This window comes from Polyergus mexicanus, unplaced genomic scaffold, assembly GCF_030449975.1.
Source record: "Polyergus mexicanus isolate NDT 795.1 unplaced genomic scaffold, iyPolMexi1.0 SCAF_19, whole genome shotgun sequence".
NCBI classification, from domain to species: domain Eukaryota; kingdom Metazoa; phylum Arthropoda; class Insecta; order Hymenoptera; family Formicidae; genus Polyergus; species Polyergus mexicanus.
This window is the reverse complement of record NW_027223339.1, coordinates 2,604,007-2,621,113: the sequence shown is the minus strand read 5'-3', so window position 1 is coordinate 2,621,113 and position 17,107 is coordinate 2,604,007. Positions and strand designations below refer to the sequence as shown.

At 40.7% G+C, this 17,107-nt stretch overlaps 1 protein-coding gene across 19 annotated transcripts in view; it reads left to right on the top strand.

The window, feature by feature from the left end:
- Zfh2 (Zn finger homeodomain 2) overlaps positions 1-17,107 on the top strand; it is a 313,903-nt gene that overhangs the window by 203,937 nt on the left and 92,859 nt on the right. The window lies entirely within an intron of this gene.

The window sequence follows — 17,107 nt, the reverse complement described above, 5'->3', positions numbered from 1 at the left end:
TAAAGTATAGAGAATAATGAGATAAGTTACAAAGAAAAAAAATTAAAAACTGTGGCAATACAGAAATAAATTTGAGGCATAAAAACTTTTAAGTAGGTGGCATTCTGGTTAGCAACAATGGTCAAAGCCTTGTATCCACGATGCTAGAACTCGATCCGATAACTTGGACCGAGAAATGTATAGCCAATCAATTTGGAGATTTTAGGGAAAAGCGGCAATTTTATTGGCTACATTTCTCGGATCGAGATTTCGGATCGAATTCTAGCATCGTGGACAAAAGGCTTAACAATAGCAACTACGGTCAATTTTGGAATATGGACCTCAACGTGTGACATATAATAATGATTTTAGAGATTCTATTCTTTGCTGTTTTTGCCGCATAAGATACGACTCAAAGAAAAATATTGTTAGAATGAGATATCTTACAAAATAAAATTTATTTCAAAATGTAGCAAAATAATCCTAGTAGAATTTTATAGATGTATATATATAATACATGTTTATACATTTTCTTTCTCAATTAATTTCCGAAAATATTCCAATTTTTTTCCATACACATTGTATCTCATAAAGCTTAGAGAGCCACAAAAATATATTCTTTACGATTTTTATTACAATATATTTTTAAATTTGCTCTCTTAACTTTGCTAACTTTGAGTTACGAAGACAGTAATAATGTTTAATAAAACGGGCAGGATCTCGAAATCGTTTCGTTGCTAGATGTCTACACATAGATTTTTTATAGAAACTAAACGATCGATTTTATGCGGCGAGATTGTCCGCGTTGGTTTACACGCGCGTTCCTTTGTTGACGCACAATATGGCGAGTGCGGTTGCATTCATTATTGCAATCATATCTTTCAGTGGCGACGCTGCGCTTCCGACATAGTGGGTAAATAACACGCGTGTCAAAGCGTGAGACGGGTTGCTCATATGTCACGTCAGGCAAATTAACCGCTAACAATATGCACGTCTCTCAGAAAACGCGGAAAGACTAAAAGAGCAGCTTGGAGATGCAACGGTAATGACGAAGTTGCATACGCTGCTATATTGCTAATTTGTTTGCAATGCGATCAAGCAGAGGCATACGCGTAAAATTGAATAGAGACACGCAGTTTTACAGTTTCAAACTGTTACCTTAATATTTACCCATTAATGCGCAGCCTTTATCCAAACTTAATATTGAATTAATTATTATGTCCCTCTTTTCTCTATAAAGACACCGTCATTCTCTTCGTACAATCCACCATCGTTTCAAATGAACCTTTCCAAAGCTCTTGAATCTTAAAAAAGTATTAAAGTATAAAAATACGATTTTTTCAAACATGTTACATATACGTCATTTTAAATATTTCAATATTTCCACAGTGAGATTTTTTAAATATATAATATATTATTATATTATTTGTAGTATCTCACATTTGTTCGTCGCTATTTAATTTCCTTAATTTATAGAGAAATTTATTAAAATTAAAGCCAAACAAAATTTTAAATCTCATAAATCGTTTAAAAATAATATTTTTTGCATTTTATATAATATACAACTTATATAGAACTTAATGACTTAAAATTTTTCTCTCGCGGATACAATAACGTAGCTCCAGAAATTATGTTTTATCGAAATTTAAGTATGTATATAGCCTAAAATTATGTCTTATACAGTTTAAAATTGGGGCGAAATAGATTTTATAAATAAAAACTACAAATAATTACAAAAGATCTACAAAAATAATACCGCAAGAAATAATTGAAATTATTTTTAAAATTAATAAACTAACTTTTATAATAGGAGTAAAGAAGAGAATATATAAATATAAATAAAGTAGAAAAAAGACATATATATGTAAATCTGTAAAAATATAAGTAAATAAAAGTCCCATGAAACGCCCAAGAATATATGTGTTTAGTTTGCGACTCGTAATGTTTCTCATTCAGTCACACTTTTGTCTTCTGTTTTCTCTAAATAGTTTCTTCTATATAATTTGTCTTCGTGTTAGTTCTTTCCGTACAATACCCTTGAACAGCGCTCCCGAGTTTCTTCACAATTCTTCCTTTGTTAAATATTAGAAGCCAATAATTTTCTTTATTTAATTCACACATAAACTCGCGAATAAAATCAACATTTGTCGTAAATTAATAAGCATTCGAATAATTATTAAAACAGAGTTAAAAGATAAGTATATGAATTATGAGACATATTTAAAAAATTATAAAAATAAAATATTTCTTTTATTATAGATAACAGGCACTTATTAAGCGTGCATATAGTACAATATAAAGCAATAGCAAGATTTGTTATTCATTTATTGTTATTCATTCTTGTTACGTCTAAAATGTCGAAGAGGGTGATTTTATCACGATAAAATACGATTAATCGCACGAATAAATTAATGGCTTCACAACAAATATAGTGCGTCCCAAGCAGGAAGTTATCCTCAGCGGACGTGGGCGACCCTAACTATGTGATCCTACTTTCCGATAAGAGTACTCCGCGACTAGGAGAACGCGTAACCCTACGAAGAGAAGACAGGAAACAAGGACATTCTTCACGTCCTTTCGAAATAGGATTACCTAGTTCCATTCATCCCTTCGAGAATCGTAGAATAGAACGTGTCACGTGGATGATGTGCATTATGTCAAAGCTTCTCTGCGTCGAGATCGAGACATCGTATATCACAAATCAACTCACTGCTTCAGTGTCTACAAAATAGTGAGAATTTTCTTAAATTTAATATTTCCATAGTTATATTTTATAATATGCTTCATTGATTTTCGAATGTACGCATTATAAGATATATTATGTTGAAGTATAGATGGAGAAATTCTTTAGGTATCAGAAACGAGTTGAGTTTTTTATGTTTAAGAAACGAGTTGAGTTTTTATAATCTTAAAATTGCGTAATGGAAATAAAAAATTTTTTGACTTAATATTTTTTTTTATTTTTCAGATGTTTATTCTAGTATTATTTCAGCCTTTTACATTCTTTAAAATTTGTTATAAATTATTTATCCGCCATATATATATATAGATACTTTTATAGTTTATAGACTTCAGAAATACAATTATCTTGCTCATAGATTCCGGCGTAATAAGTGTCAATGACACACAATTATTTATTATAAGGCCGCATATTTTTTCTTGCAACAGTGAAAACTTTTTATTAATTCGAAATTTATTCTCCTCTCATCTCGCCTGTGAATCCTGCGACCTACGTCGGCGATTAAAATCAGCATGATCGTCCAGAATGACGTAAAAGATTCCTTGACGCGCAACCGTGTACTGACTCACAAGTCATCCAATCAATCATTCACCGCGTGACTCATTGTACGAGGCGCGGATCATCGACGCCGCAGAGAGGAGGCCCCGCTATCGATACTTTATCGGCGGTCACATTACACTCTTTTCTCTTTCCCCTCTTCCCTCGTCTCTTCCCCGATCGTCTTTCCCACTTTCTCTCCCCTTTGCCGATTCTATATATATTTCCTTTTTCATCCTGTCCTCCACCTTCCCTCCTCCTCCCACCACCCATTCGCCGGCGACTTCCCCAATAATGACACGTTGTTGGCCGAGGAAATTACACCAGTACTTACGAAACAAGTTGCTCGCCGCGCGCGCGCGCGCGAATCCCTTCGTGTCGCGTACACCCGGTATACGTGCGTCGGCTAATGATATATGAATAATTGAATATCCGCCTTATCCAGCTCACATATCGGCGAACCGTGCGAGTACATCATTCTGGCTAGAGGCTCAGCACAACGGGTGTCTGGCAGCGATTCAGATAGCCGTCGAAAGAGAGACGCGACAGTGGTTTTCTCGTCGCATCTTTGATCTCATCGCTTGTGAAACAATATACCATTCACGCTCCGCGAATCGAGGTGCGACTCGAGGCCGATCCCAAGGAACGATCCGCCCGATAAGATTTTAATTCCTTAATTTTTTATCCCTTTCTTCTCCCTTCGAAATTTGATTCACGCACCAGAGAGATCGCGCTTTCCTATATAAAATCTCATCAGATTTGAGAACAAATACTAAATATCTTCGTAAATGAATTTTCTCTTCCGCGCGCAAAAGCGCCAATTTTATCGATCAATTGAAAAAAAATATTTATATAAAACACACACAAAGTAAATTTATTAATTTTATATTCCTTGTTGTCTGCTCTTGTTTACGTCATCAATCTCGCAAATTGCGATAAATTCACTGCGCGGATCGCGAAAAAAGGATACCGGGCATCTAAGGACAGAAAGCAGTTGGTAGTTTGGCGGGGAAGTAGCTGTGACATATCCACCCAAGTATAGTGATTAGGTATCGATGCGGCGTAGATAAACGTCGGCGTCGCGCGCCACGACCCGTGCATTCTGAGTGCCCCGATGCGATCGCGTGTCGACGGATAATCCTCGTGTGTGTGTGTGTGTGTGGGGGGGGGGGAGGGACAGTTCCCTAATTCGGCCCCCGTCCGTTGCTCGTGACAATCGCGGCATATTGTCGTATATCTTTGAAATACCGGGCGAGCCCGATGCCGCCCGACCCGACGTTTTCGTCTCGTACGAATGTTTACCTCACGTGCCAATTGCGACGATACATGTTAGACGGGGAACGATAATCATGATCAAGGAAATGAATTCGTTAAAATGCTTGTTAGACGATACGCGAACGCGGTGCGATGTCATCATTCACTGTGCACGCGACTTTGTGCCTGTAAAGGGATCTTTAATATTTTTGGACCTGAAAATAATTTCATTATGTTATAAATATATATATATAGCTTGATAGAGAGGAATATACTGTATGGTATATGTGAAACGTATTATTGGCGAGAGTATAACTGAGAAATTTCATGAATTACTAACAATACTTAATAAGACATTCTGATTATAACTGTAATGAAATTTTTAGATAAATAAATTAAGCATATACATGGTATTGCTTCGCGTGGCATAGCATATTTCTAGCTCAAGAAACCCTTTCAATTCATTTCAAGAATATATATATATATATATATATGTCCAATATGTTTCATTATAGTTTTTCTTCTAACATTTTTACCACCATATATAATTCTCATCATCCAGTTTCAAGTTAATAAATTAAGACTGGCCTGCGCGATTTTCCCCCTTTTCACCGTCTTTTATTAACTCCCTTTTTCCACACGAATTATTTGTTTTTCGTCCAATGGGACGTGATTTCGATGACTGTTTCTCGAGCAAGAGCGCTCGCAATCGCTCGAAGGACGACCGGCAATTAGTAATAATTCCAGCAGACAATGTGCCCGCATATCTCATTCGCGAGCAGGACAATAAAGAGACGCACACGCGATACTTAATGGACGCGCGATGATGGCATAGTCGCTATTGGTCCATCGCAGATATACTAGATGTCTCCGATTCGTATGATGCTTCAAGAGCGTACATAGGCCATATTAGTGTCTCCACGTGCGACACTTGGCCAACGAGATCTATTCTCCTGTGAAACTGCGATAGCTCTTCAATATCGTTAAAACAGAATTTGCAGACGAAATAACTAGTGCATCATAAAGAAAAATTGCGTTAAATGTTTTACTGATATAAAATAAAAGGGGATGATATTTGTAAAGCCTTTCTCTTAAATTTCTCTTCTATTCATAATAATTCGGACATTTTTAAAATATGTTTTCGAACGAATCAACAAATTTCTGTTAAACATTCACTTTCGCATCTTGCCTTTTTCAGCGCGAAAACCGATCCGGATATTGTATTTTCACTTTGAAATTGCACGAAAGATCATAATAACGACTTCCTCGCTTGAGAGATGGTGCGCGACGCGTCGCGTAGCATCTGCCGATCGTCTTCTAACAGGTGTCATCGACACTTTTGCGGCCCCAGATTGACGGCTCGTTAACGGCCATCTTCTTCCCCGTCTACACCCTCTCCTCCCTTCGCTCCTCTTTCGCCATTCGTACTCGCCGCGAAGACCGAGACTCCTCGACGACGCTTGCCATCGAATAACGAACGCGTTCCGATCGATGGAAACGAACGCAACGACTCGACACGTACGGTTTTCTTGTCCGTTCATCTCGACAGCATCTCTAATGATCTCGTTCGCGCACAGGAATTTCATAATTCCTCGCTCAGCAGCGGTCAGTTTTTCTCCGGGAACCTAGCGGAGCGCATAGTGTTTTTCAATCGCATCGCACTTTAACAATATTATGGAAAGACATATTCTACAACTATCGATGTTTCCTTATTGATTTTAAAATGTAAATAAAAAATCCGATAGATTGAATAATATTTTGATATCAAGATATATTAGAATATTTGAATCATTATCAGTTTATCGGTTCTTTTATTTAGAAAATAATAATATAGTAATTCGAGAAAATTATATATAGCAAGAAAAATATATACAATATATATATTTAATTATTTTATATTATATTTAATTTATTATTTGTTATAATACATATTATATTGTACGTATCTATTTTTATCGGTATTATTTTATTCTGTTTTTAACGCGACTAAAAATAAACACGCTTTATTAAAAATTAAACATAATTAATTAACCGTAAACTTAAAGTCAAAAATTTTATTATTTACAAAATCTTTTTTTACAGAATTGCCATTATAAACTGCTTGAAAATGTGATCCGTTTACTTTTATATTTATTGTGAATTGTTTTACATTTGTGGGTGAGATAACAGTTGCGTTTAATGATACAATGTAGAGAAATCGTCAAAGACAACGCAAAAACTTTCGTGGCTTATAATGTGTACTAGCGTACATAATTGGGGATGTAACGATCATCGAAAGGTGAAATTTAACTGTTCGCTTATAGCTCGACATGCAACCGAGGTCGATTAGCCCTGACATATGGCCGTTCGATTAATTGCGTTTAAGTAGGACGATTAAGTCCCGACAGAAAATGCAGTCGCGCAAGCCGCATCTTTAGCGTTTACCCTTTCTTCGTTGTCTGTTGTAATTACCGCAGGAGAGAAACACTACACGAGATATTCTTGAGCCTAAAGATCCCACGGATCCGGATGCTGCTACTCTCTCGATGCTTCGTGTGTTAATTGATTCGCTATGAAACTTACAGTCATAGAAATAATTGGTATCGTGAAATGGCGAGTATTCAATCCTCGTCTGGATATCTTTGAGATAGCGTTATGATACGTGTGTTTAAAACTTTGCGGATTTCCATGAAAATATTGAACATGTGATATGAATTTCATTTAATTTTTTGATAGTCTTTTATATTATGCTTGGCAATAAAATTTAGTACGATTTTTGTAATTTTTCACCGGATACTGCAAGAGAAACTTTTCATATCTTTACTAAAAGGAATTAAAGAATTTTATACGATGCGTATCATAACGAAGAAGAAAAAAATTATATAGATATTTTTTTTATTCAGGTCTAATGTAATAAGCAATTAGATCGATTTGTACAACATGTCGTTTATGACACGCAAAGCAATTTCTTTTCCACGGAGTATACGTGTATATTCCAATTGAGAAAGGATTAATTTCATAAGTGGATCTTTCTGCTTTACGTATCTCGAAAAAGCAGGAAATATAATAACAACCGTCGTCGCGAAGAATCGAGTCGCCACAGGTATTCCATTAGGTTTTTTTTATTTTTTTTATTTTTTTTTTTTATTCAAGGCGATGAAATATTTTCTTACCGCGACGATATGACACTTTTTGCGAAATATCAACAGCTGAATGCAGTTGGCCGGTAACAAGGTTTCGTTTGTTCTTATGCCTTCGACCCACCTTGAGACACGAGCTCTCTTCCTTCCCTTTTACGAGTCATCGTCGTCTCCTTTCCCCCCCCCCCCCCGCGGCCTTCTGTCGGACGGAGAAGCGGACCAGTATCCGTAAAATAATCGCATGGGCTTACCTTTGGATTATCTCCTTCATGCGCGTGCGTACGCCGTAAAGGGTTACATATGGAGAGGGTGAGATCGGGTCTGGTGACGACGGGGACGCAAAGAACGAGGGATGATGGGATGGGGAGGGAGAGAGAGAGAGGGGGGGGGGGCACTAAACGCGAGAGTACGTCGCTATTATGTGCCGCGTATTGTTTGTTCTTGCGACCGCCTAATGAGAATGTGCGATTCGTCTCTTTCATTTTGTGCACGAGCAAGAGTTTATTGCTCTTGATAATCCCGATAATTGTACAATTTTGAACTATACACACCTCTCTAGGTCCAATATTTAATCCCTGTCGCTGTAAAAGCGACAGGCGGATAGTTTCGCGGCTATATCCGTGATAGAAGCTTTTGTCGGAACGGCGGTGCCGTGCTGTCCGGCAATTGGTAGTTGGGCGTACGGATCGTTTAAATCAATTTCGTCGATACGCACGAGTACGCGCGACGAGAGGCCCCTCGCATTTTCGACCTTCCCGCTGACAATCCTCGACGACACGCGTAATCGGACGCGGAACATCGCTATCGGGTTCGGAGATTAACCGGACTTCCTTCCTCGGCAACTTTATCAGTCACGTTACGTTACACCTCGTATTCTACGCCCGATTGAAGTTTGTTCATCTCGCGCGCCGGCGCGACAGAGCAACCGACAATAAATTGTAAACATACTCTTGGCGCGCGATTACCAGTTCCGGTTGCATTGTCGTCATCGTCACCGTCGCCGTTGCGTATAGACGCTTCATCAATGTTTCCGAGCTTACTTGTGCGTCACCGGCGAGTGAACCCTTTGTGCCGAGGTATAATTAACCCCGCGTACGCTACACTCGAGCTTATGTGCATATAAAAAAGCACCTTCTGTCCATCTATCTCCTACGAATCGAAGCCACGTGTCACGCCATGCCATGCCATGCCATGCCATGCCATCGGCGCGTCGCATCGTGTCACGTTGAACGGCGCTCGGTTTTATACAAAGTTTTACACCAGGCAAGAAGTCGCATTGTGCAAGTGACGGACTTCGTAGCTTTGTTCGCGTCGAATGAGAACGCGATGTAATTTTGCTACGTCATAGTATTAATTTTAAAGCGTGCGACTGGTGCAATCTCTGTGTTTTTATACACCACTATAAAGTTTTATCTTTCAAATGTTGCGGCATAATTTAATCTTATTTTAACCAAACACATTCTCTTGGAAAAAAAAACCAGTGTTAGATTAATTAATTTTAATTTTATATAGAAAAACTGGCGGGCGAAAAATTATAAATTTATTTTCCTTAGTTGTTTAAAATATGATGTTACGCGGTTATTATATATTGAATTAATAAATAATTATAAAAGCAATCTTTGTTCTCTAAACATAAATTTATACGAATTTATATGAATCTATGATTATCTGAACGTACGCTTAGGCAGAGATGAATTTATTATATCGTGAAACGTCGCGTTTTGAGCCGCGATGGTATGCGCTGCGAATTCACCGGAATCTTGGGGGATCATAAATCAATGCAGCGCCCGGTTCCCTTGGTGCGAGGCATCTGCTAACGGAGATCATTAGCGCAGCACCTAGAACCGGCCCGGAACTTAATCGGGGAAGGCCACCCGCTCGCTCTCTGGATGCCATGCTACGCGGGAGAGTTAATAAAAAATTCGGCCAATTGAGAAACGGGAAGTCCCGAACAAACTTATAGCAGAATTCTGCGCGATGTTCGACGAAATCACGCGAATGACGATGATAACGCCCGTTGTATAGATAATTAATTCAGCGATGCTATCGCGGTTAAAATAATTCTTTTGTGAGTTATAAAAATACAATTGTAATATATCATACTTTTGTTATCAAATTGAAAAATTCATTAAAATCTACGATATTTCAGGTCTCTAGCTTAGAGAGAGAGAGAGAGAGAGAGAGAGAGAGACAGAGAGTGAGTCCAAGTATTATTGCCTATTGGGGTGAAACGGATAGGCACGAACTAACGACGAAGCCATATCGATCACATTAAGGGATGTTTTTACAATAATTCTTCCCCAGCGCAACAGTGGCCCATGAACGTGTATAAGCGCTCGCACACAGACGCATCCCCAAGTCGTGATAGATGGCTAGGTAGCTGGGTAGGTAGGTAGCCGCCATGTCTAATTATGTCGCATTGATTTTGTCATTAGCCACCCCACGTCGACCGTCGACGACTCGGGCTCGACATCGGGGCAAAAAGCACTTCCTACAATGCTCGTGTGAAGCCTCGAGGCCGCGTTTTTCCACCCCCACCCCCCCCCCCGATCTTAAGACGCGAGTGCCGATCGAAGTATCGGGATTGTCCTTTGGCTTCGGATCGGGAAATCGCCAATCGAGAAATGTTCGATAATCGTCTTGGATCTAGAAACGGTTCCGTTACACGGCAACGTTCTGACCTGACGTTTAGAAAAAAATTGCATCGCATCGTGGAGACACGGAGTCGATTGGCGTCGAGTCTGTTTGCGCAGAATGTTGTCTCGAGGTAAACAATTGTACTATACATTACCCATCGGTACTATATATTCCGCGTCTTCGTTTAGCGCTGGTTTTCCTCGAGGACGGTCTATCTTCGGCGATTATTCGAGCTACCGATGCGCGCACGCAACTTATACCGCGTGGACGTTCTCTGATGTACGCGGGTCAAGTGTCACCGGGAAGTTAAATGAGATCGTTATAGAACTCGTCTCGACGTTAACAAACGAGTCGGTTGCAGGTTTCGCGTCATCTCGCGCGCCGCATCCCCGCAATCTGCCTCCTACATACGAGACGAGTGTTTTGCTTGCTGTTTTCTCAAGTTTTCTTCAAGCTCTTACTTTGATGACTTTCAGCTTGGAAAGATCTTTTATATCCTAATCGATCGTGTTTCGAGAGAATTATCTATATACTATATATAAATAATAAAAAAATCTAACGTCTAATTAAAAATATCGATCGCGTGCAAAGATCTTTAGAACAGATATAGTTTCTATTAAAAATTTGTTTAATAAGATTATAAACTGTAAAATTATTAGCAATTTAAGTTACACATTAAAATAGATGATGCATAGTTCTGAAAAATATTACAGTTACCGCTCTAACGATCAATGTTTTTTTATTATTTTGGAAACAGTACAAGATCTTATGTACAAAAAGAGGAAAAGTCGACATATATAGATTGCGCGATGTAGTAATATATATATATATTGTAAATTAGCAAGCAAAAATTGGCAGCGTAGCACCTCTCGTTGCGCCGAAAAAGTATCCGCGACTTGTGGTGGATCCGGCTTGATCGGATTTCTCTCACGGCTGGCTTAATTGCGGATCCCCCACGCTAACGGGGTTAATTGGCGGATTCGTGTCTGGACCGGATGCCTGCGCACGGACGACGAAAATTCGATGAAATCTAATAATCGATGACCGCCAATGAACGAACGGGAACAAGAGGGGGGTTCTCTCTCAGTGTACGTGCGTGCGCGTGCGTGTTACGGGCGAGTTTCTCACGGTGCATTGGGAGGAAATTATAAGGGAATGGGTTAAACCCTGGGTTACCTCCCCCTGTGAGGGGAGGGCCGGGAAGGCCCGGAGGTGAGGGAGAGAAGAGAGAGCGAAAGAGAGGTACGAGGTAGGAGAAGTTTGCGCGAGGGGAGCCCGCGAGGAAGACCTATCTCGCTCTCGCGAGAAGGAGGGGGAGGGGAGAAATCATACTTAATTGATATCACAAAGAGGCCCTCCTCGCGCTCAGCACCTAACCCAACCCTAACTTCATAATCGTCGGCTCCAACGTCGGATTAAACGCCGCTCGGAATCCATGTTGCACGTAAATTACGCGCGCGCTCGCTTGCTCGCTTGCCTTCGTGGCCGCTCTGCCCTTCACTTATTGCCGTTGTCTTCGAACGGGAGAGGGCCCGCACCGCTCTCTCCCATCCATCGGTTCTTCCGCTGCCCCCGGTTCCCCTTTCTTCGTAACCTTCTCCCTACCGTACCTGCTTTCTCTCTCTCTCTCTCTCTCTCTCTCTCGTTTTCTGTCCGATTGCGAACGAATATTCTATAACGGAGCGGATTCCTCCGGACGATCGAAATAATATCGATTATAACCGATACTTATCGGAGACCGCGAAGACGTGTTGCTTTTCAACAAGGTGCAACAGAGTCAGCGCAAGGTATGAAAATGTCGAAAAAAAAAAAACTTTCGCACAGAATTGCGAGTCATTCGACTTGAAAAGAGCGCGAATCGTTTCGAATTTCTCTCCGTACTCGATCATCGGTCAGCAACAACGAAATCTCCTGGGAAAATTTGTTTCTTTGAACGATGAGAAAAATGTTCACTGAATACGTATCTGGAGGTGCGCGAGTTCTCAGCATTAACACAGTCATGCGCCTCTATATAATCATTTCTATAATTTCAAACGTATTAGGCGGTATCCCTGCTAGAAATAGAGATAATTATCGATCGCGTGTTATAGGCGAAACTATCGCGTTTCGCATCGTAATAAGTTTACGCGCACTCGTATTATAAATCTCGAGACACTGCTCATTATCGCGGCAACGGTCAATATTTCTATTACGAAACACAAGAGAGCGATCAGTAAATAAACCTATTATCCTTTATTACAGTTTTTTGTCATTCGTCGTTACAACGATACAACGCGCAGTTTACATAGATGCAAAGTATAGAGCGACGAACGAGACACTTTCGAGCGCGCGATGATCATAAATCGGAGAAATCCTTCTTCTCTTGCCTCTCTCTTGCACAATAATAATCGCGCGCAATCGAAGAAGACGTTACACCGATACAAAGAGTGTAACTATAATTATTTCATACCGACATTTACATACAAGACGTGGAACGATTGTAACTCGTATGCGAGTTTCCGCATAGCTTCGACCGTATGCGTCGATTAAACGTGATCGTCATCCGTGGATAATTCTTATCGAGCTCTTAGCTCGCGTATATTAAGTAGAAAGTCGTTCCGTCATGTAATAATAATAATGCGAGAAATACAACTCTATTTAATTATACCGCGGAACCGCATTGCGTTGCACTTGATGATTCATACAGTCCAATGCATCGTATAAGGTTGTCAATAACCTTCTTTTTCTAAAAGAAATTAAGATCACATTAAAAAAAAAAAAAATTTAAAGAATCTCAGATATTCTTTTTGCGTCACTATTAACACATTTTAACATATTTGTATATGGTAATATTAAGATATTTTAGAGTAGACGCATGCAAGAAATTATTTAATTTAAAAAACACACGTGTACATACACTGTTCTAAACAAGATAATATACAAAAAAATAGCGCATTAAATAACACTATAAAATATGTTTCACTTCGAAAGACGAAATTATATTTCTTCGATGTCGAAAAAATATTCATAATATCGATTAATAATGCAGAGGAATACGATATCGGATCTGCGGATATCGAGAGGTGTCTCTGGTAATATGCCTGTTTATCGTGCGCCGTGTTTTTTTGGAGCACACGAAAGTCTGCGGTGCGATTTGCGCAACGCGGAATTCAGACGACTTCCGGTTTGGATGTTAAACCGAACAATATATCGTACAATCCCCGCACGTTCAGCAAAGTGTCGAAATTCGCAGAAAGGAACCGCCGTCCCACTCCTCCGTTCTTCACCCGGAGGATACCCGTTTCTCTCTTACCGCGACACGCAAGTTCGCCTGAGAAATAAACAGGCACGATATATTCAATAAATAACGAGACGCGTACGAGATAATTGAGAGAGACCATAATTGCGCGCATCTTGCGTATTTCGTGCCGAATAAACGCGACCGTCCCGGCTGGTTCGCCATGTGGGCCCCGTCGGGGGACCGCGGATGCCTCCCTCCGTTCGGTAGGATACAAAGGGACCTTGGAGCGAGAATACGCCGCGACAAACAAAAGGGCTCGGTGCGTCGACTTGGCGGTCGTTCCTTCGCCGAACGTTTAACTCCCATCATCGGCAGACTCTTCCCTCCGCCGAATCGTCCTCGCTCTCTCGCCCCCTCGTCCCTCCCCCCCTGGTCCCACCGCGTGCCCTCCATCGTCTTTCATCCCGCAGCGTTATGTCATGCGCTTCCCTTTTCCACTATTGAACACTCATCAGCCACCTGTGATCGACCACGACTTTCTCCAAAGTTATAATTATGTTGGACTTTGCGGTGTAGTCCGGTGCGTGTATTACGCTTGTAGGTCCATCGGCGTTTCTTCTTAACGCGCCTTTACTTCCGCTTGCTTGGTAAAATATTTATCTTCATATCTTTTCTACCTTAAAAGATTTGTCAAATATTTCACGATTATTATCGATATTGTCACGATTCAAAGACCAAGACACGTTGAGTGAAATAAAGATTTTGTACTGTCTGTTAATTTGCATATTAATGAGACACAGAATATAGTTTACAAGTGTAAATAATTTTATAATTGTAAAAAAACAGGAAGCGAAGAAATTCGTATCTATTTGCCTATTAAATTTACAATAATTTATATTTAATATAAAAATATTCAAGTTAATTTCTTAGAAATAAGTTAAACTCATGCACGCGTTTACGTGTCATTGTTCTTGAAAAGATAAGATTCTCTTAAACAATTTGTTTATACGATAGCTTTTGCAGATTTATGGCTTATAAACATACGAACAGGAATTATGACGATGCAATATAAGAAAGCGATCGAAACTCGACGCTCTACTCTCGGAACGATCACGGCCATGAATCGCCGCGTTAGAATGGTCGGGAGACAATTAAGATGGTATCGTTTAATTATGGCCAGGCCCTACGAAAACAAAGCCGTGTCCGACGCCATACGCCTTTAACGTCGACGCGTCGACGCCGCTAGTCGGTCCTGCCGTTCTTCCGTATCGTTACCAAAAGGCGTGATAAATTGACTAGAAATAGGCGAGTCGAGACAGGTGATGTCAGATTGGCAGATGTTTTTCGTTACCCGACGCCTTTTACCGCAAACGTTATTACCCTCGTTCTTCTCTTCGTACCCTTCACGCACGCTGGATACGATAACGTATCGCTACCATTTATACATATGACATGAAACTTTGAATCCATTAGATTATCGTATTAAATCCACATTCTTAATTTTAAGATTTAATTCGGAAAAGGACGATGATATATTCCATGTATCCTAGATATGAAATTTATAAATGTGAAAATATTCGTTAAAAAAGTAGCAGCGAATATCGCATGCTCTCATAGACTTCATTGATGCTAGGGTTTAGAATATGAAAAAGAGGATCAAATTATGCTTCGTTAATTTAGTAATTTGAGCATTTCGATATCGTTGCTATACCATAATTTATATCACATCACTATTAGCCGATGGAGTATCGTGTATCGACGTCCTCATCAAGAATTACACGAAGCTCGGACACATAGAACGTTCTCGGTACATATTTATGGATGTACGTTAAAGATGCATTTCGCTCTCCCTTACTTAGCACCGCGCGCATTCCAGTACTCTACGCAATTATATTCCGCAAAGCGTACGATTTCGCCTTAATGAGCGCCGTCGAGCGGACACCCGTTTTATCGGATCGCGAAACGTCTCTCGGCGCGCGGCACGTGATTGAAGCGCGAAGGATTCGCCTAGGATTAGCGGTATCGATCGACGATAATCCGAGGGAACGATCGCGGCCGGCGTACCTCACGCATTACGAAAGCGGTATCGTTGGAGAAAGAACGATGCCGGGGGATACGGTGACTAGATTATGGAGTTTGCACCGCGCGGAATTATAACTGTGGCGATGGCGCGGTGGGAGGACGGGGTGATGGAGGAGGAGGAAAAAGAGGGGACGCATGGCTGTGAAAGAGGGAGCTTGTATATGTAGCGTATACGCCGCGTATGTACCATAATGTCCGGCGATACCGCCCGCGGGTGAGCGGAGGAGGGCGAACGAGAGGGAGAGAGGGATCGTTCTCCCGAGCTCTTCTCCTCCGCTCGAGATACGAGATACTCGCTTGAGGATCGTCACGCCGTTCTCCACACCCCCGTAACACACGCATGCACGCGAGCCAGCGCATAAGGGTCCGTATACACCCACTCGGCTCATCTTTAATCCGTTAGATTCCGTGAATGCTTGCGGCCGGCCTCTATCTCTTCTCCTCCTTCTCCCCTGCACCCCCTCGCGACGTTGATTCGAGACCGCGATTCCGCGTAATTGGGATTAGATTATTAGAGTCCTGTGCGCCTCTGTTGTACCCCCTTCCCCCTCCGCCCATTTCTCTCTCGCTCCCGGCAGGAATTCGCATCACATCGCGCACGTTTCAGTGGAAACATAGATTATGCTCCCGTGAGCGTGATATCCTTCGGCTCTTCTCCCGCCTTGCCGCGGTAATCAAAGTGACCGCGGCGTACCTCGTTTTAGGAAGACGCGCAAAATGCGTTTAATCTTTTTCCCGCAGCACTCTTCCTAACATAGGATTGTGATGTGTGTACATTTGCAGTTTACAATTCAATCTGTCCAATTTGAAATCAGACGATCTCAACGAAATAAGAATATTTGCATCGTTTTACATTGAGTTTTATAACTCGTTTCCACGTATGTCGGTAAAATATGTATGTACGTCGTATGATTTGAAATTTTTACTTTTACGATTTTTAACAGACTTAACATCTGATCCTTTTTTTTTTTAATCCACGAAGCAAAAGTAATTTATATGAAAAAATGTGAGAATCTTAGCTCGAAAAAGTTAAAAATAAACTTATAAGAGGAAGTTAATTCAGAATAGGATGTTACTATTTGTAAACGCGAACAATGCTCTGTTTCATAGCATAGTATATGACGAAAATATATCTATGTTGACAAAGGGGAGGGAAAGACATATGTATATAAAAGAGACGCGACGAAGAATCTTCAATCCGCCCGTATACAGACGAGCATTCATCGCGACGAGTTCGCCATTGAATTCGCTGCGCTCATTTCGTCTTTCGTTCTCACATTGCCCCAGAGCGGAAACATTGATATTCCGTCGATAGATAAGCTCTCGGCCGATCGATCGCAAACACAGCTGGGTTCGCTCAGGTAATCCGAATACAACGAGCCGTTGTGTTACGACGGCGGTTCTCGGTTCTCCACGGCTTTGTGTATCTTACCCGCCGTCTTCTCCGGGCGATCCTCCGCACACGCAGCTTGCTGCAGTTCTGCGTATTTCGCTATCTTTCGGCTATCCTCGGAAATGCCAACTCTGTTTGACCGGTTT